The sequence below is a fragment of the Peromyscus maniculatus genome, chromosome 21 (assembly GCF_049852395.1).
Source record: "Peromyscus maniculatus bairdii isolate BWxNUB_F1_BW_parent chromosome 21, HU_Pman_BW_mat_3.1, whole genome shotgun sequence".
NCBI lineage: Eukaryota > Metazoa > Chordata > Mammalia > Rodentia > Cricetidae > Peromyscus > Peromyscus maniculatus.
Window position 1 is genome coordinate 19,488,439 of NC_134872.1, and position 19,942 is coordinate 19,508,380.

At 47.4% G+C, this 19,942-nt stretch overlaps 1 protein-coding gene across 8 annotated transcripts in view; it reads right to left on the reverse strand.

Moving 5' to 3' along the window:
• Rhobtb1 (Rho related BTB domain containing 1) overlaps positions 1 to 19,942 on the reverse strand; it is a 128,606-nt gene that overhangs the window by 61,559 nt on the left and 47,105 nt on the right. For 3 of the 8 annotated variants that reach the window (XM_015987720.3, XM_076557043.1, XM_015987723.3), the window contains one exon: positions 14,256 to 14,306. The exons of 2 other annotated variants lie outside the window; for them this stretch is intronic. The gene's annotated coding sequence lies outside the window, so the exon portion shown is untranslated. Of the gene's footprint in view, positions 1 to 9,947; positions 10,222 to 14,255; positions 14,307 to 16,229; positions 16,367 to 16,882; positions 17,001 to 19,942 lie in introns of those variants that run through there. 3 more of the 8 variants (XM_015987721.3, XM_006994209.4, XM_006994210.4) reach the window with 3 other exon arrangements.

The window sequence follows — 19,942 nt, forward strand, 5'->3', positions numbered from 1 at the left end:
TGCTTGTATGCAGTGTAAACTGGACATACAGGATCCATAGGAAAGTGACCACTGAATTTTGCCAAAATAAGGCAAGATGGTCCTTCAGGTTCCTGCTTCACAGAAGAAACTGCCACACATTCTGCAGGATACAGAGAGAATTGACTGATGAACTTTGCCAACAGGCTAGACAATCCCTCAAATTTCCTGCTTCACTGAAAAATATGCCAAAGACTCTAGGCCTGTAGACTGAAGATGGATGCCCCAATGTTGCAGAGGAACTTTGGGTGACTGTCCAGGCAACCACATGTCTGTCATTTCTAGAATTTTAGAAGTGGCTTACAATGCACTTTCTGTTTACTCAGATAATATTATATCCTTCTGGGGTGTTTGATGGAACTGAAGACTAGGTAGTTATAGTTTTCCTTGGTTACAATAAAAGATAAATTATATATGAAACTTTAGACTCACAAAGATAGGACAGATGATAGGGTATTTAACTTTGCCAAATACAAATAGACTAGATATTGTAACTGTAATTCTTGCTTGATAACTGTTTTGTTGTATGTAATTTTACTATGTTAAAGTTAAAACCTTCCATTTTGATTAGACAGAAAAGGGAAAGTGCTATGGGATGTCTTTCTGAATGTTGTGAATGTGTGTTACTCCCATTAGTTAACAAATAAAGCTGCAGTGGCCTATGACAGGGCAGGATGGAGCCAGGTGGGAAATCTGAGAGAGAGAGAGAGAGAGAGAGAGAGAGAGAGAGAGAGAGAGAGAGAGAGAGAGAGAGAGAGAGAGAGAAGAAAGACAGAGTCAGAGGAGCTGCTGCCAGGAGAACAGGTAATGCCACGAAGCCAGGTGGCAAAACATAGTGGACATGGGTTGAGTTAAGCTGTAAGAGCTAGCTAGCAAGAAGTCTGAGCCATAGGCCCCACAGTTTGTAATTAAAATAAGCCTCTGAGTGATTGTTTTAAAAAAGCAGCTGCAGGACTGTGGGTGGGAGAGATTTGTCCAGACCGTAGGCCCCGGGCGGCACCGAGAGACTTCCCCCTACAGGGTTGTTTGAAGATTAGATTAGATCATGCTTGTGAAGTATTTGAATCGCTTCTGTATGCCTCATACTCGGGAAGCCTGATCTCAGGCTGTTGATAAAAGTTGTGTTTCTGCAAGTATAAAGGAAAAGCAAATATTCAAGGGAACTAAAGCAAAAAATAGCAGGGCAGGGGAACATAGTAGGGTCATGACTGGAAGCAGAGCTGAGAGCTCTCTCCAGCGCCCAAGGAGGCATAGTCTAAAGGCAGGGACCTCATCCTTCCCTTGTATGGAGCCCTGTCTCAGGGATGGGGCATGCCCACCACCACGGGCAAGGGATTCTAGAGAAGAGTGTTCTGCAGGATGTGTGAGCCTCACAGCACAACTCGGAAAACAATCTCCTCAGAGTGCTTGTCCCTCGGGCTCCCTCTTGCCTGGCACCCACCAGAGTGTCTCTCTGCCCACCGGGCCCTCTGTCTTTCCCCGGGACATACTTCCTTTCCTCCGGCAGGAGTAGCCATCGCAGCCTGCCTGCTTCCTGCCTTTCCCATCCATTATGTAAGACCTATTGCCACCTTAATGGACCTTCCTTGGGCTCCGGCCTTGTTAGTGAGTGGCCATACTCACGCATGACTACTTAAAGTGTAGTCATGTAGACGTGATGTCCCTGTCATCTTGGAAAACAACATCAATCTCTTCAATTGCCACAATAATGCAGAGAATATACTGGAAGGGAAAGAATGAGCAGAGAGCAGTAGCTGCTGTTGGATATGAAACAGCAAGGGCTCATTCCTATCGTTTCTTTCCATGTGCATGTGTGTGGGTACGTGTGTGTGGATGCACATGGTGTGTGTGTGTGTGTGCGTGTGTGTGTGTGTGTGTGTGTGTGTGTGTGTGTGTGCGTGTGCGTGTACGTGTGTGTGTGTGTGTGTGGTGGTGGTGGTGGGGGCAGTCAGAGGTTGACATCTGCTGTCTTTTGTGATCGCTCTCTATTTTATTTATCCGGGAAAGGTCTCTTGATGAACCTGGAGTTCACCAATTTGTCTAGGCCAGCTTGTCCCAAGGGATCCATCCCTGTCTCTGTCTGCCAAGGGCCAGGGTCACAGGTGGGTCACCAGGCCTGCCTGGCTTTTAATATTGGTTCTGGAGATTTCAGCTCCTGTCCTCACATTCGTGTGCAAGCACCTTACTCACCAAGCCATCTCCTAGTCCCCCGTTCCCGACATTTTTCCACCTTTTGTTTGTTTGTTTCTACATCTTCAACAGTGTATTTAGGTGACCTTTAAAAAAACACTGGGACCAAATTCACATACTGTAAATCTTACTCCTTTAAAAATGTATAATTTGCTAGGCGGCGGTGGGTGGCGCATGCCTTTAATCCCAGCAACACCTTCAAACCAACCACCAGGAGGCAGAGCCAGGCAGATCTCTGTGAGTTCGAGGCCAGCCTGGTTTACAGAGTGAGTTCCAGGACAGGCATCAAAACTACACACAGAGAAACCCTGTCTCGAAAAAAAAAAAAAAAAAAAAAACTCCCCAAAAATTAATGGTTTATTTATTTATTTGTTTGTTTATTTATTTATTTAATATTCCCAGTTAGACAATGACCGTCATATGCAGCGACAGCCCATCATCCCCTAAAGAAACCCTAGCATCATGTCAGTTCATTCCAGCTGTCACTCGCCCTGGCTCTGACTACCACTAATCCTTCTGTTGGTGAATTTGCCTGCTCGTGACATTTCTCATGAATGGAGTCATGCAGTCTCGGGTCTTCTCTATTTGTCTTCCTCCCCTCAGCAAATGTTTTCAAGTTAATCCACGTTGTGGCTGGCATCAGTGTGTCAGTACTTCATTCTTCCATGGCAGGACAGTAGTACTCTTTACAAAGTACTGCTTTTATTTATTTTGAGTGTTTTTGAAACATGGTCTTATTAGGTAGCCCTGGCTCTCCTGGAGCTCACTGTGTAGACTAAGATGGCCTTGAACTCCCAGAGACCCACCTGCATCTGCCACCACCAGTGCTGGCATTAAAGGTGTGTGCCACTGTGTTCGGTGTGCATTACTTGTATAAAGGAAAGTATTTCAGGTTTTAAAAATCTAAGGACTGTATAATGTAACCACATATTGCTAATTATACTTAGTGTGCCAGTGATAAAACTATTACTATTATGAGTGGTGTGTGTGTGTGTGTGTGTGTGTGTGTGTGTGTGTGTGTGTGTATGTGTGTGTGTGTGTTCTGCTCTATTATTCTCTTATTTCCTTTAGACAGGGTCTCACTGAACCTGAGGATAGGCTGATGGCCAGCAAGCCCAGTGAGTCTCCTGTTTTCATGGCCATAGCACTGGAGTTACAGGCACAAAGGGCCATGCTCAGCTTCACGTGGGGGACCTGGGATACGAACTCAGGTCCTCATGCGTGGATAGCAAATGCTTTCTCCCACCAAGCTGTTGCTCCAGCCCCTAAAAATATTGTTATTGTTTTAATGTTTAATTTTAATTTTTCTGTGTATGGGTGTCTTGCCTGTGTGTGCCTGGTCTTTCAGAGGCTGGAAGAGGGTGTCAGGGCTCCTGGAGCAGGAGTTACAGACAGTTGTAAGCTGCCATATGGGTGCTGGGAATTGAACCCAGGTCCCCTGCAAGAGCAAGGGTAGCAAGCACTCCTAACCTCTGAGCCATCTCTCCAGACCCCTAAAAATGATTTTTGAAGATGCTTAAGCTGCTTAAAAAGACATGTTTGCAAAGTGCGGCCAGCATGTTTTTTTTTCTTTGACACAGGCTTTCAAATGAAAAAAAAAAAAAAAAAAAAAAAAGCAAAAGAGAAAACCCCAAAACCAACCAGAAATCAAAATGATATTTTGCTGAATGCCAAACACGGAAACTGAACTAAATAAAAAGACAGCTGAGGCCACTCAGAACAAACACATACAATTCTATTTCTAGCAGAAGAGGAAGAATTCTTGGCTTTGAAAGTTTGAGCATCCAAAGAAAATATTTATGCTAACAGAAATGAACAAATTGAAGGAGTTAGAAAGCAAATGGATTCTGCAGGAATCAACCACCGTTACACTACTTTAATCACGGGTCAGCAATGCAGTATGCCTGAAACTCACATTCCTTAAGAGGGAAGCAACTCTGGACTTGCAACCTGGCATGCAGTGCGCATGTCTGTGTTTCCAAAGTCACGGGCATATAAATACTGATGCACACTCATGCACAGGTTTCACACTATTATTGTACGGGAAAGGGTGACTTTCCATGAGTTTCCAGATCCATGGGTGACAGAGATGTGCCTGAAACCGGCATTAGTTAGCTCAGGAGAGGTGGCAGTCCAATGCAGAGTCAGGGTCTGTTGGTGAAAGGCTCACACTGGGTGTGGGATTTAACACGTCAACTGTGGTGGGGTGGGAGGTGCAGGCAAGTGTTGATGGTATTCTTGGTGGTTCTTAAAATTTTATTTTTAACATTTTTATGCCAGCGGTATATGTATGGGCATGTGCATATGTGTGCATGCAGAGGTCAGAGGTCAGTGTCTTCCTCAGCCACTTCCCCTCTTCTATTTTGAGGCAGGGTCTCTCACTGAACTTGGAGATGGAAGACTAAGTCAGTGAGTTCCAGGAATTTGCTGGTCCATCCCTACCCATCCCAATATGGGGATTGCAGGATCCCCATCTTAATATGGGGGTACACCATGGCACCCAGCTTTTCGTGGGGATCCTGGAGATCTCAACTCAGGTCTTTATGTTTACATGGCAAGTATTTTAGCAACTGAGTCAAATTCCTACCTCCCTCAACTTGTTTTCGTTTTTGTTTTAGAAAAGGTATCCCCGGGCGGTGGTGGCGCATGCCTTTAATCCCAGCACTCTGGAGGCAGAGGCAGGCAGATCTCTGTAAGTTCGAGGCCAGCCTGGTCTCCAAAGCAAGTTCCAGGAAAGGCACAAAGCTACACAGAGAAACCATGTCTTGAAAAACAAAAACAAAAACAAAAAAAGAAAAGGTGTCACATAACCTAGGCTTGTCTGTGACTGACATGTACCTGAGGATGACCTTTAATCTTTTGAATCTCTTGCCTCCACTTCCAGGCCTGCCTGGCATTCTGGCCCTTGATTGGTCTAGCTGTACCTTCTGTGGCTATACTGTTTAAGAAGGTGTATCCTGATGCACGCTTGTGATCTTCAGATGCTTTTCCATGAACTCTACATGTATGTTATACTTGGAGCCTTTTTTTAAAAAATATATTTATTTTATTTATTTATGTATATGAGTGCTCTATTTGCATGTATGTCTAGATGACAGAAGAGGGCACCAGATCCCATTATAGGTGGTTATTAGTCACCATGTGGGTGCTGGAAATCGAACTCAGCACCTCTGGAGGAGCAGCAACCAGTGCTCTTAATCATTGAGCCATTTCTCCAGCCCCTGCCTTTTTTTTTTTTTTAAACAGATACCTTCCAGAGTTACCATGTGGCTGAGCTGTGGCAAAGAGCGGGTTGGGAAAACCTGGTCAAGAGTTTATAATGGCAGTGCTGCTGCTCAATTCTTTTTTTTTTTTTTAAAGGTTTATTTATTTATTATGTACACAGTGGAGGGCGCCAGATCTCATTACAGATAGTTGTGAGCCACCATGTCGGTGCTGGGAATTGAACTCAGGACCTCTGGAAGAGCAGTCAGTGCTCTTTTAACCTCTGAGCCATCTCTCCAGCCCTGCTGCTCAGTTCTTTAAAGTGATGGCCAGGCCATAAAACGCTTCTCGGAGAAAGCAGGATTCCACTTTGGAGAGAATAACGACACTGGTGCTAAGATGACCAGGAACGGACAGCGCTTTGTAGTTGGTTCACTGAAAACCTCCTCCAGAGCTGTCGCAGGGCAATTCTCTGCAACATAGGCATTTGCGGAGGATGCCGTATGGCTGAACAACCAGTTAAACACCGAGGAGACTGCATTATGCCAGCTAGGGTTAGGATGTGTTCACTTCTAAGCAGATGAAAAAAAAACCATCTCGCTCTTTTTTCCTCCATCTTATTCCCTACCCCTCCTCTCCTCTCTCCATCAATTTCCCCAAAATGATACCTTAAAGGCAGGGGTCACCTGCTGAACAGCCGAAGGGCAACGCTATCTCCAGACCAAGTCATGTCAGGGCCGAGCGCTTGGTGGACTTCCAGTCAAGGGAGTCCACTGTTGATTTTTGTTTGATACACACTGGGAAACCATTTCCCTGAGCTGAAGCCTCTCTCTAGGAGCCTTACTGAGCGGCTGCCAAGCTTGGCCTTTGGTTCCATTGCCACAATATCTGTTACTCTCTCCCTGCTTAGCGATGTGAAGCCAGATGTCGTGCAGACACCCTGATGAGAGGGGCAGCTGGGAACCCTGCATGGCCAAGAGTCAGGAGGACAGTCTATGATCAACAGAAGCCATGGCCTCAGGACTTAGCGAAGTAAAGGCACTTTCCCACGAAGGGACCAATGGCTTTGGCCATGTTATACGAGAAGGAGAGAAGGGTGGCTGGACAGAAGTCAGGAAAGAAATCTGATGCCTAGTAGAGTCAGTGGGGGATTTGTTTTGATTAGAATAATGCTACTATCTATACCAGAATGTTCTTGTCACTTCAGTTCATAGGGACCCGCTGCTGGAAACGATCCATTACATCTAGAATGGATAAGCCCATAATAAATTGAGATCCTGTCATCCAATAGAACACTCTACACCATCAAACGTGGAGGAAGTCTTGCTGCATTCATTAAGGATGGATCTCACATACACAACACTGGGGGGAAAGAAGCTAGGCACTATAAAGTGTGCAGGGTAGGCTAGCAAGAGACCTTAGCTAGTACAGTGAGGACCTGAGTTCAGATCCCTAGCACCCACATGGAACACATCTGTAACTAAGATTAAAACCGGAGAGAGGAAGTCCCTCAGGGTATCCCAATCGAGGGAAGGCCAAAGTTGAGAACCACAGAACTCTCAGTGTTCTGGGGCCAGGTCCCACTAGTTCACAAGAGCAAAGTGCAGAATTTGACAAGTCCATTAAAAATGTCAGCATTAAAAAAAAAAGTTGTAGAAACTCACAGTTAAATAAAACTATACCAAGTCCTCAAAAGCCATCACTTTCTGATTGTTTTATATTTTATTAGAATCTATGCTGGGCTGGAGGGGTGGCTCAGCCATGAAGAGCACTGGCTGCCCTGGGCAAGGACCCAGATTTGATCCCTAGCACCCACATGGTAGCTCACAACCCCTTGTAACTCCAGTTCCAAAGAATCTGATGCCTTCTTCTGGCCTCTGTGGGCACTGGGCACCCACGTGGGGCACAGCCATACACGCAGGCAAAACACCCACACAGTAAGAATAGAGTAACTAAAAATATATACGCGGAATTTACGCCGTAGAGGCAGTCGCTGCGTTCTTAGGTGTGGGGTGGAAATGCTGCAGGAGAGTATGTTTCTGTGGCATCTCTGAGCTCTGTCACCTCAGAAGCGTTAACACCACAGGAACTGGCCACCACCACAAGTCAGGGCTCACTTTACTGCTCTGTAGAGAAACATAAAAAGCGTGCAGTGTGCGTCACTGTTAGATTGTGACTAGTTCATCTGAGGAAATGTCTTTGCAGAGTGTAAACACGTCCACTGGTTGGGGCATAGACTCCCTCACACCATCGAATGCTTGGTGCAGCTTGGCCCTTTGCTTCTGTGGTTTCACTTCTGCCTGACTCGTCATTGTGAAAGACAACAAAACACTTGTGTGGGAACGGAACTCCACTTCCAGATTAACTGTATGTTGGCTGTGGACAGAAGAGTTCGTGTGTGTGTGTGTGTGTGTGTGTGTGTGTGTGTGTGTGTGTGTGTACCATTCAGTGAGAAACAATCATTAATGATAAAGAGGTATGGTGAATGTTATTATTGCCTGCTAATTGTTTGTTCTACAGTCTTGGTGTCATTAACAGTTGCGTGGGTATGTATGTATGCATATGCTGGGAACTGGGCCCAGAGCCTTGGACATGTTAAGCACGCACTCTACCACTAGGCTATATTTCCAACCCCTGGAAGCTCTAATATTTAGATTGATGCACACATATGCAGTAGTTCTTGTGGTGGTCAATCTTTCTTGTTAACTTGAGTGGATTTAGGATCACCATGGGAACAGGCATCTGGGTACGTCAGTGAGAACGTTTATGAAGAGGTTTAACTGAAGAGGGAGAACTCATCGTGGATGTGGCTGACACCAGCCCATGCTCTGGGGTCTCGGAATAAAAAGGAGAGAGCACGCTGAGCACCAGCTTCCATCTCGCTCTCCTTCCTGACTGCAGATGTGATTAGATCAGCTGCCTCACACTCTGGCCGGAATGCCCTCCCTGCAAACTGTAAGCCTATATAAACCCTTCCTCCCTTAAGTTGTCCCCGTCAAGAGTTTTCTCACAGCCATGAGAGTAGCTGACACAATTATCTCCCCACACACCACTGTTTCCACTTCCTCCGTGTTTAAGACTCAAGCAGGCAAACTTAGGTGAGGGGTCCAGCCACAGCCTGTCCAGTACAAGCTCGTGAGATACCCTGAGGTAACTACCTGCAAACCTCACTGGCTTGTTGGAAGACTATGATGCCAGGTCCTACCTCAGAGCTCCTGAATCAGACTATCTTTCCCTCCAAATTTCCATTCCCATTCATGCACATTAATAAAATTGGAGCCCAGGTTTCAGCAAAATTAACTCCTTGCTAAGAACTGAAACCAAAGCTCAACTCATCTGAGATTAGTCATGAGAGTTAGGGACTACACGTCAACTGGTGATTGGAAGGCACAGGGTCTCAGCTTAGCGCCTTCGTAGCACCAGGGAAACACACAATGGCCACACCCATCTTGCACTAACACACGTGTCAACTACCGAGCGGCAACTGTGCCATCAAGAAAAAGAAGTCCATTTGAGGCCATTGAATTATTAATGCAGAAGGAAAAAAACAGGTATGAGTGAAGGTAAAAAGCAGTTCCAGCAGCTTCCCTCTGCTGTGTGATAGACAGGATGTGTTGCCAAGACTCGGTTCCAAAAGTCCAGAGCAGAGCAGCAAGAGCCACATGACAAGGTGGCAGCTGGGGAGAGGCGTGTGCTGAACTGCTTCCCAGAGGTGTCATTTAGGCCAGGCTAATCATTAGGCCAGGCAGAGGGGGAAGGGCGAAATTACAGTGTTATGCTCTCCTATCTATTCACCTAACAGCAACACACGGCACAGAGGGGAAAAAAAAAACCAAAACAGCAGACCATAATACTCAACATGCCGCTAACTGAAAAGGAAGCAGGGAACTCTGACATGCTTCAAAATTGAAAGCAAAAGTTTTCTGTGAGCCATGACCATCTCTGGATATCTCTCTTGGTTACTGGGTGGGAAATATTGCAGTTGCGGGGAGATGCAAAGTCCATGTGAAAAAATATGTTAGAACCAAGCAGCTCTAACAGTCTGGGAGGGAATGAGAGACCCAGATCTAGTTTAGGGCAGAGTCTAAACCAATGAAAGAGTTCATAGAAACTCTCGTGATTCAAGACTCACAGGAGAAAGAAAGGCAACTGTGGATGTGCCTTGGGAGGAGACAGAGAGGTAGGAAGGAAAGGGAGAAGGAGGCAGAGGTGAGAGGCGGGGGAGAGAGAAGGAGAGGGAGAGAGAGAGGGAGGGAGAGAGGGAGAGAGAGAGAGGGAGAAAGAGAGAGGGAGGGAGAAAGGCAGAGGGAGGAGAGGGAGGGAAGGAGAGAGAACACTCACTCTGACTTCACACAAACGATAACTAGAGGAGACGTTACGGTAACTATTCTTGTAGCATCAGGATACATTGGCACCAGTAAACTAAGCGACAAAATACAACTTTCCAAATACATTACAGTGCTTCCTGTTGAGATATTCCAGGAAGGCCAAGAAGACAGCAAACCTTGGTGAGCACCCACTAATGCGGTCTGTACCTGTGATTTCAGGACATCCTCATAATCCGCAGGACGAGGCTATATACCGTTGCCGTTTTCGGGCAAGGAGAGTGAAGTCCAAAGCATATTTCACCCAAAGCACCCAGCTAGTAGCAGCCAGAGTGGAGACAAAATTACAAAGCTCCGGATGGGTCGTTCCGCTGAGATGGCCTGGGCGGGATCAGAGCTTAGAGAGCTATGTTCTGATGAGTAGCAAAAGGAACGTTCTGTGTGGACATCTCTGCTGATAAGGAGGGCTGCTTGCTCCTGCGGTATCAGCATCCCACTGGCACCCTCTTATCACTCTTTGCGGAACATGACTTAGGCTGTGTGTGTGTGTGTGTGTGTGTGTGTGTGTGTGTGTGTGTGTGTGTAGTTTGGACTCACTATTTGGAACTGTGGCAAAGCTGGAGTGTGCAGAAGCCTTGGCACTTTCTAGGTGGTGTTATGTAACGGGATGGAGCCCGGGGTTGGATTGAGAGACCTGGGCTGAGTTCAGGAGAAGTCACTTATTAACTATGAGAGTGGTCAAGTTACATCACTTTCCTGGTGCCAGCCAGGGCTCTGTCCCCAGAGCGAGGCTGACACAAGTGACCTTATAAGGACTTTCCTGACTCCATGACTCAACCCTCATTGACTTGAGTGTTTGTCTGTGACTTCCATCAACATACATTAGCAATGACCTGCAGTCAGCAGGTTTGTCCAGGCAGGATGGCCAGGTACCTCAAGTTATGTACTTGCTAGCTGTACCCCACAGAGATAGTTTCTCCCCTTGCAAGAGTAACCTGGAATGCAACAGTTTAAAGTGCCCCTTTCCAGGAGTTCATCAAGAGTGCATTCAAATCCCTGAGCAGACTAAAGTCCAATCAATTTGAGCTCTGTTTCCTATTAGCTCCTTGATGAAGGTCTCTTAGTCCCTGTCCTTCTCTCCTCCCATTTTGCTTCTGTAAAATTGTAATTGATAATGAAAAATGAGTATCAGTCATAGAGCAGTCAAATGCTTGGCGTCTTGGAAGAATGTAAGAAGTCCTCATTGTTGTTAGAGCTTGGGGGGCCACTCACTTTGCCTTATGGATGGATGGCTAAGAATTCAAAGGAAACTGCTCCACCGACGGATAGAGCCTGAGGTCCAAACGCTTCAGCACTGGGATCTTGCCACTGCCCTCGGAATGAACTCAAGAGCAGGGCAGAGAAGTGCAATTGCTCTGTCTGGACTCCTGGGCAGTTCACCCTCTTGTACCTCTGTGTCTGAGTCACAGCTAGAAGGAATACCTAAAGACAGGCAACGCCACGGATGTCTGGGGGGACCAAGGTCATGCTCGCCCTTCATTTCCCATGTCTTGACTGGCCCATTTCCCAAGTTCTGCCCCAAGGTGCCCAGGAACAGAGGGGCTGGGAGACGCATCTGGTTTTATGTCACTGGCTTTATGTGATTTGCAGACTAGAACAATTCCCAGATCACCCATCTGTGGCCATTCTGTCCATTTGGGTGCTGTCTCCTGGCACCCTCCAAGCTTTCTCTCTCCCCCTCATCTCCTTCCACTCCCACACTTCATCCCACTCCTGGCTCTCTGGGTTTGTTGTTCCTTAGCTATTTGTGACTTATTTCAAATTCCTTCTCCAAGTTTTGTTTTAGTGTTGTGAGGTTGATGAAGAGCCTTGGTGGGTCAAAGAAGGTGGGAACAAAGACCAAATTCAAACTACCAGCCTTGGGAAGCTAAAGGGAGGCCTTCTATTGTCATAATACCAACAGAGAGGTGAGGATTTGTGTGTGAGGTGTGTGAGGTGTGTGAGGTGTGTGAGGTATGTGAGGTGTGTGTGTGTGTGTGTGTGTGTGTGTGTGTGTGCGCGCGCACATGCATGCACATGTGCAGTGCACATGGAGGCCACAGAACCTCTCCTCTGGCTCTTGTTCCCCAGGCACTGCCCATCTTGGTTTTTTCCTTTCCTTTCCTTTCCTTTCCTTTCCTTTCCTTTCCTTTCCTTTCCTTTCCTTTCCTTTCCTTTCCTTTCCTTTCCTTTCCTTTCCTTTCTTTTTTTTTCTTCTTCTTTTTTTTTTTTTACAGACAGCATCTCTCACTAGGCTGAGATCTGCTGATCTAGGCTGACTGACCATGGAGCCGCAGGGAACCATCGGTCCCTGCCTCTCCAGCGATGGAATTACAAGCATGCTCAGCTTTTTTTTTTTTTTTTTTAAGGTAGGTCCTGGGAATCCAGTTCAGGGCCTCATGTTTGTAGAGCAAGCACTTTCCAGACCACGCCATCTCCCAGGCTTAGGTCTGTGTGTTTTCTACAAGTCAGTTTAACCAAATGAAGCCAGCAAGGTTCCAAATGTTTCTAGAGACAAGCCACACACAGTAACCAAAGCCTGCTGGTGTCCAAAGAAGCAAACTGCTGACTGCTAACTGAGTAATTATCATTAGAGATAGCATGCTAATTCTAAGGTTCTTTTTGGCTCCAACATTATGTAATTGGACTACTTTAAATAAATTATAGATTCATGATTGTCATATTGATTATTTTTTATGGCATATCATTTATCACAGCTAGCCATATATCAGTTAATGGTGAGGTCCTGGCCTGTAATGGGAGCTCCCCAATACAAACCATGGAATACGATCTGTCTTGTAATGGTCTAGGATATAACGGCTTTTATAGACCAAGCTCTTATAGAATAGCACGTAACTGCCTTTTAATTGATCAAAGATACCCCTTAACTCATTGTGCTTTTATAATTCGATTAGGTGAGCTGGGGTTGTCAATACATGAAAAAGACGGCATCTAGAGATCTCCTTAGTAATCTGTTCCCTGCTTCATTGTTAATGACTCTGTGTTTAAATTCCCCGAGAAAGATTTACAACTGTTACAAATTATTCTTTAACAAAGAGCAAGGGGGGAAATAGAGGCAAGAGATGCTGTCAATGCGGGTGCAAACTGAAAGTGTCCATAACTTTAGATACTGGCCCTTTTCAGAACTTGGGTTGGGATTTATCTATTATGTATCCAAACCTATCTGCTGGAAGCAGAACATTGCAGGCACATAGAGGTTTGGAAGGGCTCCATGTCACACTGTAGTGTTTTATCAAAGATGTTCTGCAGAGTGGCGGCTTTGAAGCTGTGATGCCTTGTAAGAAATAGTGTCTCTGCCTCCATGGTTCTGTAATTCCATGGCTCCGAAACAACAGTCCAGTCTCTGATGGTTTGAAATTCTATGTCCTGCCTATTCCCAAGTGCTCATTTATCATCTGTGTAGGTGAAAACTTGTGCTTGGTACATGGAATTAAAAATAATCTCACAGAACGGAAAATGCTGAAAGTCTTATAAAAGTTCTGTGGGCCTCCCAATCAGCCTCTGGCCCTTCGTGTGCGGCCATGATTTATTCTGCACTTTGTCATATGGGAAATGTCTAACATCTTATCTCTTAAATCTGCTTGAAAACGTTTTAAGAGTCAGAACCCCTCATCCCCCACCATGATAAAAATTCTTATCTTTAACAGATCCATGCCAGGAAGTACCTATTTTTACTTAAGAGAGTGGGATCTACTCTACAGAAACAGCTGTACCGTTGAGTGTCACTGGGTCATCTGTAGCTACTGAGTTCAACAAATCCTTTAACCTTTCTTGGCCTCAGACTCCCTGTTGAAGAAGAATTTTTCAAGTAGGAGTTTATGTTTTAGAGTAAGATAATAATTAAAGAAAATTAATCAAAAGTGGTTGCATACCACAGGATTATATTTTTGGTTGTGAGCCTAGCCTTTAACGGCTGAGCCATCTCTCCAGCCCATACCACAGGATTATATATGCATATATGTACATGTATGTGTATCTATGAATATATATGTTTGTCCATTTATATGAACACACACACACGTATGTAGAATAAAAACATAAATGTACAGAACCAAATACTACCCAAATTTTAACTCATACTCAACAAATATCCACTGTTATTCTGTTGAGTTTTCTTCTATGTCCTGAAGGCTAAGATGAAGTTGACTCAAGTCTCCATTGCTGACACACAGATTCCCAGGATCCTCAACTGTCTAGCACCATTTTGATTTTCAAGTAAAAAAAAAAAAAAAAAAAGCAGAAGGGAGTGAGGGGCACAAGGGTCACATGAACATTGTTTTCCTCACAGAGAAAATAGAATGATTTCAACCAACCACCAACTTGTGTTGTTTCTGATAAACAATGTAAAAACCCAATTCTTTCAAGACACAAGACTAAGAAACCCGTTCTAAAATACACATTCAGCACCAGAGGCCGCACCATCCATCTGTGTTTGTGGGTTTGCACAAAGACACTGACCTGGCTCTCTGGAAGTGAAGAACAGAAGTCCCCGCTCACAGCTGGACTTACCTAGGGAACAGAGAGAAACACTGTTGAAATCTCACTGCCTGCCAGCAGCCCGAGGGAGCTCATGCTTTTTAGCATGCTTTGTGTCTCTCTCCACATCAACCTGATTTTGGCTGATGCCATGCCTACAACTGGCATTTCTTTGGGTCAAGTGTATCCTGAAATAGCTATGTTAACATTTCATAGCATCCACAAAAGTATATTTCTGAGCGTTTGGGGATGGTACAGAAAAAGCACTTAGCTGCAAATGGATGGGAGGCTCAGTGATGCAGGCTTTTTAGGATGCAGAAGTCACTGAAGGGGGCGAGAGATTTTCCTTCAAAATGTTATTTTTAAACAATATCACCTTAACCCCAAAGCAAGCAATTCTGGGTTCTTCTATTATTTTTTGTGGCAGTACTAATTCAATAATACCAACTAGTTTCTGTGCCTCTTTGTGATTACACATAGCCCTATGTCTTGAAATGCCCACTACCTTCGAAATCTTGGAAGACAAGAGCAGGTAAGCCTAAAAGACTTAAAAAGCCCTCCCCACCCCCCAATGGTGGTCCAAAGCCTTCCACACTGGGGTGGGATGGGTCAAACCCATACCCATATTAACATTAAAATATAATCCAGGAATCTCGGGGGGAACCTTGTGTAATATAATAATTGACTGCTCTCTCCACCTGTGGAGCAACCTGCAGATGTTCTTGACAGTCTAAAAGCTTGAGTTTATAACGGTGGGAACCACCGGCTCTAAACTATCATAGAAGATGAAATACAACACCAAGTCTCAAAGTAGCGTTCATAAGCGAACTTGGGAGCCTGTTGATGGCTTACTATCTGCCCTTGGCAAAGCGGAAAGCCTCTGGAAGCTTGGGATGGTTTTGAGTCTCTTCTTTTGTCTCCTGTAGTAATCAGAGCAGCAGCACCCTGGTGGAGAACCTCCAGAGCCAATGAACCCCCAGGCTGAGCACCCAAGAAGAGCTCAGCGGCTCCCCCCAAACACAGGCCAGGGAGGTTCAAAGTCAGGGATGACTCCCCTGCTTGCTACTTTCTAGAGTTCCCCAGCTTTCTGTGCCGGTGTGTATGCGTCAACCTTCATGCACCTCCCCCCCCCCCCCACACACACACCCAACACAGTCAGCTCCAAAGGCACAGCTTGTGTGCTGACGTGCAAAGCCAAGTCAAAACCCTGTGCTTGGCGCTCCCTCCTAACTTTCTGGCTTGTCCAAGTCTAAATATTGACTTTGCTCCTCCGTTGAGTAGTTTGAGACGGGATGGAAACCACACGGCCAACAGCGGGATCGAATGATATATTTTTACACAGTCTTGCCTTTCTTCCGCTTGTTTTTTTTTTGGGGTGTGGGGTGTGGTGGGTGGGTGTGGATCTCTTCTGTACATCTCCCCCTATACCCGGCTGTGAACCCAGTAAGCTGAAGCCCCCACACAAGTTCAGGTGTGTGCAAGCCCCTCACAGGCAGCGTGTACCAGTTGTCACAGCAACTCACAACCGACTCCCTGGTCACAGGGCTTGGGGTGGGGGGAGAGCGCGGGGCTTCACCGTGAACCCGAAAGCACCGCTCCGGGCAGTGTGAGCGCCCAAGGGATCAGAGCACCTCGCTCCTCGGGTCCCGGGTTCCCCCGCCACAGTCCTTCGAGGAAAAGGCGCCTTCCCAGGGGGCGCGGCAGCACCCGCCCTGGTGCAGCCGGCCTCCTAAGGTGCCTGTTGTACGTGTTCTCAGCAGCTACAAGTTAGGGGTGCGGCTGGGGCGGGTATCTCTTCAGCTCACGCGCCTGGGAGGGAACTGTCCCCTGCCTCCCATCAGCTTGCTCCCGCAACATGTCGCTGGGACACATGGGCCGGGGTCCCCACCTGCCACCCGCGGGGCGATCGGGAGCTGGGGCTCTGCACTGGGGACTCTGCACGACACAACCACCTACCCTGCAGCCGAGCGAGACCCGGCTCCCTCCGCCGCTCAGCAGCGGCCCCCGCCGCGCGCGCTCGCGGGGACGCGGGGACCCTGCGCGCCGTGCGCCACCCGCCCGGCGTGGCACAAAGGCAGCATGGCACAGCCGCGCCCGGCCGCGTCCAAGTCCGCGTCCCGGCCCAGGCCACGGGCCTCGTCCCCGCGTCGCTGTTGCCTCCAGCCCTGCCCTCCTCCCGCCCCCAGTCCCCGGCCAGGCGGGGCACCGGGCGGAACCCTGAGCCCCGGCACGGAGCGAGCAACGGCGGTGGCGGCCTCCGATCGCTCCCTCTCTCCACCGTGACGTGAGCAGCCTTGGCGGCTATTTATAACCACACGATTGGATTTCATTCATGAAACCAGGGCCTGGTGTGTCTGAGCTGTGGGACGCGAGGTGGCGAAGGTGCCTCGGCTGCACGCACACCGGAGGGGCCTGGGCTCCTGGGTGCTTGGCCGGGACGAGCGTGTGCCTGGCACCCCCAGGGACCCGGTCTCGGGCCAAGCAGACACCAGAGCAGGGCAGGGTGTGTGAGAGCTGTCCCGCGCCCCCTCCCCGCAGCATCCCACCCACTCCCGAACATCCGCTGGCCCTCAGTCCCGGGCTCAGGAAAAGTAAGTTGGGCCACTAACCGGCTGGGCAGCATAGCTTTCTTCCCCCTAGGAACTGACCGGCCGCAGACTCCGAGGGAGGACATGGGCTTTTGTTTCAAAACCAAGCCCAGCTGCTGACTAAGCGCTGCACTGGCCCAGCCTCCTCCCCTGGGCGCTGCACGTGCGGGCTGGCTCTCCCCCTCCTGGTCACCTTCCCCTCCTCTGGGCTTGAGGGGTCCCTGCAGGAGGCGGGGTGGGGGATGGGGACGCCCTGCTACCCTAGACCTCAGAAACCAGGCGCTTTACAGCTCCTTTTGGAGAGGTTGGGGGGGAAGATCTGAAGCTGATATCGGTCTCTCTTGGGTCGATTCTTGGAAACCAAAGCCAGCCAGCCCTTCTCAGGGACGTTCTGGACTTTCAAGCCGATTTTGAGTTCTGAGGGCAGAATCATGGCTATTTTTCATGCATACACATAAGAAACGCTTAGGTGCCCAGGGATGTCAAGCATCACGCCAACCTCTAAGGAGGTGGCAGTGGACACAACTAATTTGGCTCTTGCCTACAGGGAACTTTTAGTCCGCCTTCTAAACTGCCTGTTAGGCTCAACTCTGTAATCCGCTCACTCCAGTCCTGTAAAAAGACAGCTGGGGGATTAGGGTGTGAATGCCTTCAGCTAGGCGTGTGTTACAGTTTATAAACCCCTGTGAAGGCTGAGCACCAAGGCGGACACAAAGATGGCCACGCTACATCCTCCGCCTCAATCAGTTCTTAGGTAAGGCACTGTGCCAAGATTTCGGGAGGGCGGGGAAAGGTCTGTTTTAATATGCAAGGGCGATTTCTTTGTGTTATCTTCCAAGTCTCCCCTAAAGAAAACAACAAACAAACTTCTCTTGCAGGAATACCTCCCTCCCCCATCTCAGGAAACCACCTTTGGTTTTTACAGATGGATTTCTCTTCCTCCCTACAATTCCTGAATGCATTTCAGTCCCTTTGGTAATTCCCTGCCCCTCCCTTAGATTCAGAGTCTCCTGTAACCAAAGCTGATCTCAAATTTGCTATGTTGCCAAGGCTGGCCTCGAACTCCTGCCTCCCCCTGCCTCCACCTCTTGGGCACATTGACTGCAGGCTCGTACCACCAGCATGCTGGGTAAATTAAATGTTTTTACAAGAAAATGTAGTGTGGACAACCTGTGCGGTCTAGGCAATCTTTAATGCACTGTTGCTGGAAATGGGGTCATCAAGGCCCTAACTTTTTGATACTAGAAAGAGGAGGAATAAAAGTCTGGTATCTGAGATGCGAACGGTGGATCCATGAAGGGATGTGGTCATTGGCTTGGCAAGGAACAGACTTCCCTCAGTCTGTTTTAAAGGGGCGCCATGTTGAAAGACTCAACCAACAAACATTCTCTTCATGGATGTGTTTCTTAGGGGAAGTTCATTGACCCCGTCACCATTAGCCAGCAGTTCTACTTCAAGACAGGTCACTTTTTTTTTCAGGCCACCCTGGGTACCGAGGAATGGGGCAGTAACTAAGAAACAGGAAGCAACATGTATTGCGGCCCCCACATGCACCGGGGAATAGCCTCATGTTAGTTGCTGACATTTGTGCCTGGGTCATCCGGGGCTGGTCTTATCACTGTTTTTGTGACATCCGGGCCTCTTCGGTGTCTTTCACTTCCCCAGTCACACAGTAAAAAAATGGGCGTGGTGAGATAGCTCAGCAAAGTCCTTGCCACATGAGCACGGGGAACTCGAGTTGGATCTTCAACACTCAAGCAAAAAGCCTAGCCTATTGGCATGTCCCTGTGATTTCCTGTACTGGTGAGTGGGGGACAGCAGGATGCCTAGAACTCACTGGCTCAAAGCCTAGCTGGTTCGGCAGCCCCTAGTCCCAGTGAGAGACCTTGCCTCAAAAAGCAGGATGGGGTGGGAAGGGGCAGCTCCTATGGCACAACCGTAAGGTTGACCTCTGGACTCCACGAGCAAGAGCACAGATGTGTACCACTCATTCCCCCGGCCCCGCCCCCGACGTGAGCATGTGTACACATCTGCACACGCACAAAACAATAAAAGGCATAAGTGGCAATGTTTTTCTGAAGCTCTCGAGTAGGAAGACACTACTGTGCATACTCTTGGGGTTCTTCTGCCTACCTCTCTCCCGCGCTCCCAAAGGGCCATCCCTGTAAATAAAGTGGGCACGGAACAGCTACTAGCCATTTTTGGAATGGGCCTCACGGAATACCTGAACCTGAAGGGAAATGATTGGAAGAAGTTCCAGGAAAAGAGATTGTTAGTAACTGTGACTTCAGCTACAGCAGAGGAAAAACGGTTGGAAATTTTTTTTCCAAGCAAGAACAGGGATCTCAAGAAGACACTGCCGTCTACATCCAGGGCCGCGCAGCTCCATACTTCACACACATGACTTCTGATTCATGAGGGTGGAGGACTGGCTGGGCACGCTGCATGTGCTGTAACTACCAACAGGAAAGAGAGAACTGCGAGAGAAGAGGAACTAAGTGGATATACAGCATCATGCAAGACCTCATCTCTGCTCCAGCCCGCAGATGAACCGGCCTTTCTGGTCAAAAACTGCTGTTCGCTAACAAAATACCGTTTACCTCACATAACAAGAATTGGTGCCTCAGTGGCAATTAGTCAGCATTTTTTTCTCTCCAAATACTTGTTTTATTGCCCAAAAGTAATGTTAGGATTTTTATGGTAGGTATTTTACCAATGACATTGTCCCCACCTCCAAAATCCCAAGCCAGAAAGAACAAAAAACAATAACAAAACACCCCAAAACACAAAACAACCCCCCCCCCCCCCGAAAACAAAACAAAACAAAACATCCCCCAGCCAAAACAACACCAACACCCAAAAACATCCTAGGTCAGCCATCTCACATGGCACACACACAATAATAATAAATTAAAAGCTTAAGCACCACAATTTACATATATAAGTGTTATTTAATTGCCAATAAAACCATTTGTTACTAACCCTTTGGCATTCATGATTCCCCTGCAACCATTAATCTCCCCCCCCCATTTCTAGATTTTCACCACTATGAGACATACTATTTGGAATATTAATGTGTAA